At 39.5% G+C, this 5,753-nt stretch overlaps 1 pseudogene; it reads left to right on the forward strand.

Moving 5' to 3' along the window:
- The first annotated feature begins 4,156 nt into the window (after positions 1-4,156).
- Positions 4,157-4,852, forward strand: LOC103610383 (annotated as a pseudogene).
- The last annotated feature ends 901 nt before the right edge of the window (positions 4,853-5,753 follow it).

Consider the following 5,753-nt stretch of genomic DNA (forward strand, 5'->3'; position numbering starts at 1 on the left):
TTTCTTTAGACATTTTTCCTTTGAAAACAGTAATGAAAGTTTAGTATTGGCTTTTGTTCCCTTTGATCTCCCCTGAAGATGTTGCCGAGAGGTCTGTGTTGAGTCTGCCTTGCCTGATGAGAGCTTGTGATTGAGGTGGACAGTTAATTCTAGTAAACAAAGAAGAAATAGTTAACATTAGCTTCAAACATTGGATGCCTCAAACATTATTTGGCTCTCAACCTTGCAGTTTCTCTTTTCTTTTAGTAACACTGTCTACCTCCTTCTTCCGGAATCTTTGTTCATGGGATTTCTTCTGTATTTATGTGAGTAGTTTGTTTTTTGTTTAACTTGTGAAATAATTACCACATAAGATTTTGTTTGTGATATATCTGATAAATTTAAGGCAGTAGAGCTTGCTACCTTAATTGAATTGAAATGTTTGTTGTATTTTTAGCTTTTTCCTTTCTCTAACAAAATTTGGCAATCTGACTTTTCCCATTGTCTGAATATCACATACCCATAATGAGATGTGACTTAGTTGTATAAGAAGAGAGAGATTAATTATNCCTTAATTGAATTGAAATGTTTGTTGTATTTTTAGCTTTTTCCTTTCTCTAACAAAATTTGGCAATCTGACTTTTCCCATTGTCTGAATATCACATACCCATAATGAGATGTGACTTAGTTGTATAAGAAGAGAGAGATTAATTATGCTGTGAGATTTTTTCTTTTCATACATTTCTAGAAATCTCATACATTTCATGACCTGCTGAATGCATGCAGCAGTAAGAAGCAAGTATTCCTCTGCAGGGCTCAAACATGTTGTAATGGATATGTTAGACCCCAGGCCTACTGGGCAGAAGACTCAGTCATTTGCTGTGGCAAATTTTTATTGATATTGTTTACAAATCACTTGTTTTCTGTGAATGATTTTCACTTGAATTTCTTTATTTCTTTCAAAAATTTGCTTAACTTGTAACTTAAATGATATCGGAAATAAGGATGAAGTTGTCATAGCAGTTTCCACAGCCGTGGGTACCCAGCATCTCGGTGACTTTCCAGGCCTTGCACTTAGGTAGGGGTGAAGACCATGTGGGGTGAAGGAAGGACAGGGGAGGAGTGTTGGAATGGTCACTAGACAAATAGGGAAAATAACATGGTGATGTGGTTCAAAGGCTTTTAGAACCTTTGTAACAACACTCCAGCAGAAGGATTTATTCTTCCTTTTCTGTAGAAGAAATCCACACATTGTGTTCTAGCAACTATATTTTCTTCGTGGGATAAAAGCTTCAAATGTGTATTTATACTAACGATCTCAGAAAAGCAAAAGAGAGTATGGTCATGTTTTCCTTAAATGTTTACAGTGTACTTTTTTTTTTTATTTTACTTTTCTTGGGAGTAGGGTGGAGGACAGTGGGCACACTAGCCTTCGTCTGTCAACTTGCGGGTTTGTCTTCATATGTATTTAAATCTTGTTTGTAGGTACTTTGACCTACGCTATTACTCATTGCTGAGACTTTCAAAGCTATGTTTGTGACTAAAGGTCTGGTAACTTATTCCAGAAAGAAGTGATACCTAGTAGTTGTTGCTAGGGGACTGTGCAGAAAAAACTGTGTCTTTTTGTACATAGCTATTGAAATCAAAAAAATCTTTTTTATAATTTTAGGCCAAATTTTTCAGTTAAAAATTAAGAGGGCTGTAGCTGAAAGAGACAGGACTTGTTAATTTTTTTATTTCTCAACTAGTGTTGGCAAGCTTGGGGTGGAAAGTATAAATTTTCAGTTTTGTACTATAAAGTCTTGTTTTTATCAGCAGCACTTTTCATTTTTCAACTCCCCTATCTGCTTTGTTTCAAAAGCCCTGGATTTAGGGCAGCTTGTTTGTTGACTGACATGCAGGATGTCAAGGTATATGATACCAGCCTCTGTTAGCAGTGTACCAGCAACTGCATCAATAGCATGACCAGACATGCAGAGAATGCTCCAGCCTTGCTTTCTAAGATGCATTTGTGACAATACAGTCTTTTCAATTTGTGCAGGTTAGAATAATCTAAGTTGTAAAACACGAATCTGGCAAGAACAAAACAAAACAGACAAAACACAAATGATAAACTTTCTGAGGGCTGGAAAAGGGAGAAGAGTTGGTGAGGTAGAGGCAGACTTGGACATGTGTGAAGGTCTCTGAGGGGCAGCCCTGTGTGCTCTCTAAAGGAGGGGGATAGAATCCCAGGAAGCGTGAGCATCTGTCCTCTGTCTCACTTCCCGTCTGGAACCACACAAGGAGGCCGTCTCACAGTATCATGAGGTCCCCCTGCCACTGTGTCAGAAGAGCCATAAAATTCAGTGTCAAGGGAAGAGGGTTTAGTGGATCTCTGATGGCCCTGGGGTGGCATAGAAGAGCTGCTAATTTTTCCCATGTCCTTGTGGAGGACACAGCTTTTAGCTGAGAGAGAGAGAGACAGAGAGACAGAGAGACAGAGAGACAGAGAGACAGAGAGAGACCCTGACTTGGGGGACTGAAGAAAGTCCTTCCATTCTTGATGGGAGACACAGGGGAAAGAGGTGTGGGTTGTAAGATGAGAGAAGGTGTTGCAGGAACTCAGTGAACGAATGGCTGTGTGGACTGTCTTCTGAGCGCTGAGTGGGGTCGTAATCTCACTAGATCACAGCAGAGCATAGGGCCCAGGGTATGAAGTGGCAGCTCCCTGCTTTCCCTTCTTCCCCAACCCCTCATTTCCCACCCTGCTTCTTGCCATGACCCTTCTTCAGGAACTTACATGTCATCTCTGGGAGAAAGGCAGAAAACGACAAACTCTAAATAGTTGAGTTTAACCTGGAATGAGTGAGTTTACTCAAAGTAGTAAACTTTTGTTTTCTTCTTTCAAATACAGCCTGCCACACCACTAATTCCCAGAATTGGGTAAGTCTAGTCCCTTAATATGTTTCTTATTCTATATCATTCATGGCAGTTTTGTTTCTCTAATTGAACCCTGAATGTTCTAGAAGTTAATGTTGGTCATGGTTCCAGAGGAGCAAAACCTTAAGGATGGGTATTCTGAATTGGTTCTGGATTATCTGGAATTGATTCTTGGATGTGATTAGATTTATAGCCAGTGATAACCTTTTTATTATTATTATTATTGTTGTTTTAAGGAGGACACTTATTCATGGCATGTGGTGGCAAAAACAGTTAACAGTTTATCACCTGTAGACACCTGTAATCCAATGCCTATATCAGGCAAAGATTTCTTTTTGGGCAGTCATAGACAGTTTAAAGTCCTTTACTCAGACTTTAGGTGAGGAATTGAAAATCTTGAGCTCATATTTTTCCCCCCCAAGTTCTCCAGCTCGCTTTGAAGTAACCAGCTCACCCCTTTACTCTCCTTATATTAGGATGAGCAGCCACCCTGGTTTGTGCACGACTGAGGAGGTTCCTTCAGTGATAATACTGGGTACGTCCCAGGTGAACTGGGATGAGTTGGTCACCTGCCTTATATTCACTGAAGTGTTCTATGACAACATTTACTTGATTATGGGACGTAGTGCCTTCAAGGACTTGGAAGATGCAGGGATAGGGATTCCCACCAACATTTACTTGATTATGGGACGTAGTGCCTTCAAGGACTTGGAAGATGCAGGGATAGGGATCCTACATCCCCACTCCATTCACCTCTTTGGCTTGTTCAGAAGACAGCCAGAGCTTGGAGAATGAAAATGGACTACTGTAAACTTAATGTGGTAGTGACTCCACTTATAGCCACTTTTTCAGATAAGATTTTGTTGCTGGAGAAAACATTCTCTGGCAACCGGCACACAATTAGTGACCCAAGTAACACCTTTTTTCCCCCTCCGTACTTGTTCATAAAGACCATCAAAACTAATTTGGTTTAAATTGGCACCTTCACTATCCTACTTCAACTACCTGTATCCACTCTCCAGCCTTTTATCATTACTGGGTCAGTAAGCTATTTCTGTAAAAGGCCAGATAGTAAAATTTTAGGCTCTGCAGGCCTCATACAGTTTCCTTCCTCATCTTCCTCCTCCTGCTTTGCCACCTCCTCTTCCTTCTTCTTCTAAATCCTCTAAAAGTGTAAAAACCGTCCCCCCTTGGCCAGCAGCATAGCTAATAACTGCAGTAGTAGCACCTCCTGCAGCAACAATGGTCACTATTAGGAATGGTGGCAGCAGCTGCAGCAGGACCTGCCACAGCCCAGAGGTTTTCCCAGAGCTTCTCAGATGCTCTGATCAATGAGGACCCTCAAGTGGTGTTACAGGAGCTGACCAAGGCTTTGGAACAGAAACTGGATGATGCACGATATTATTGTCAAAGAGCTTATTGTCACATTCTTCTTGGGAATTACTGTGATGCTGTTCCTGATACAAAGAAGTCTCTTGATCTCAATCCACATAATTCTACTGCTATGCTGAGAAAAGGGGTATGTGAATACCATGAAAAAAACTATGCTGGTGCTCTAGAAACTTTTACAGAAGGACAAAAATTAGGTAGTGCAGATGCTGATTTCATTGTCTGGATTAAAAGGTGTCGGGAAGTACAGAATGGATTGGAATCCAAGGGTCTGCATCCCAACGGACTCATCAGTCAAAAGATCAAGTCTGACTGGTATCAAACAGAATCTCAGGTAATCATTACACTCTTGATCAAGAATGTTCAGAAGAATGATGTAAATGTGGAATTTTCAGAAAAAGAGTTGTCTGCTTTGGTGAAACCTCCTTCTGGAGAGGATTACGATTTGAAACTGAGACTTCTTCATCCTGTAATACCATCCTATATTATTACTTTCCCCATTCCCACTGCCTTATTGTTATTTAAAAGAAAAAAATATATAAAAATCACTCTTTTTTCAACATGAAAATCATGTTAACATCTGTTGAAATGAGAAATATGCAAAATGTGACCAGCATTCCATAGCTGAGTCATTCATTTAATAGTTCCTACTACACATTTGCTAGATTCTATTCTAGGTGAAGTAGGCAGATGAAGTCCCTCCTCCCATGTAGCATCTAAATTCACTGCACTGTCCACAGTTAATTGCACACATTTTCTATATCATGGTTGTGGTGTTCATCTGTCTTATTCACAGGTGCCATTATATTTTTCACATATAGGAGACATTTCCATGCTCTGTGCCACCACTAATAGAAGAGGCAGGATGAAAATTCCTGGACATCCTTGAAGCTACCACACAGCCCTGAGACATAGGCTTCACCAGTCATGTACTAGGGTGTGACTTTGATGTAGAAGTGAGAGAGAAGGTTTTGCTTGGAGCTTTTGTTATTTTGCTAGCTGTACTGGTGTTTTGGCTTTCTTTGATGACCAGAGCAAAAACAGCAGCAATTTTTCTTCAGTTCCAAGTCTGACTTTTTTTAGTACTTGGTGGATTAAAGTAGTAGTGGTGGTTTTACTACTGTGCCAATTTTGCTGTGTAGTTTTTGGCATTATTCTTAAAAAATTAGCATCATTCTGGTTTTCCAGACCTCCCAATATTTGTACCTACCCAAAGCCTTTTAATAAAAAAATTTTTCTTCATAGTTAGGCAAATTCAGCTAAAACACAGATTGATATAGGATGCTTATACAGTGTATTATTTTTATGCCCAGTATTTCTATTGGATTAGTCTTCCTTGTTTTGCCCTCTTCTCCTATTTAATCATTCATCTTTTCCCCCCAGTATCTACCTTCATCAGAATAAAGTTTTATTTCATATTGTAATTTATTTGTTGTCTTTTCTCTAATATATTGCTTACATTTTTT

Source organism: Galeopterus variegatus, unplaced genomic scaffold (assembly GCF_000696425.1).
Source record: "Galeopterus variegatus unplaced genomic scaffold, G_variegatus-3.0.2 Scaffold11049, whole genome shotgun sequence".
Lineage (NCBI taxonomy): Eukaryota > Metazoa > Chordata > Mammalia > Dermoptera > Cynocephalidae > Galeopterus > Galeopterus variegatus.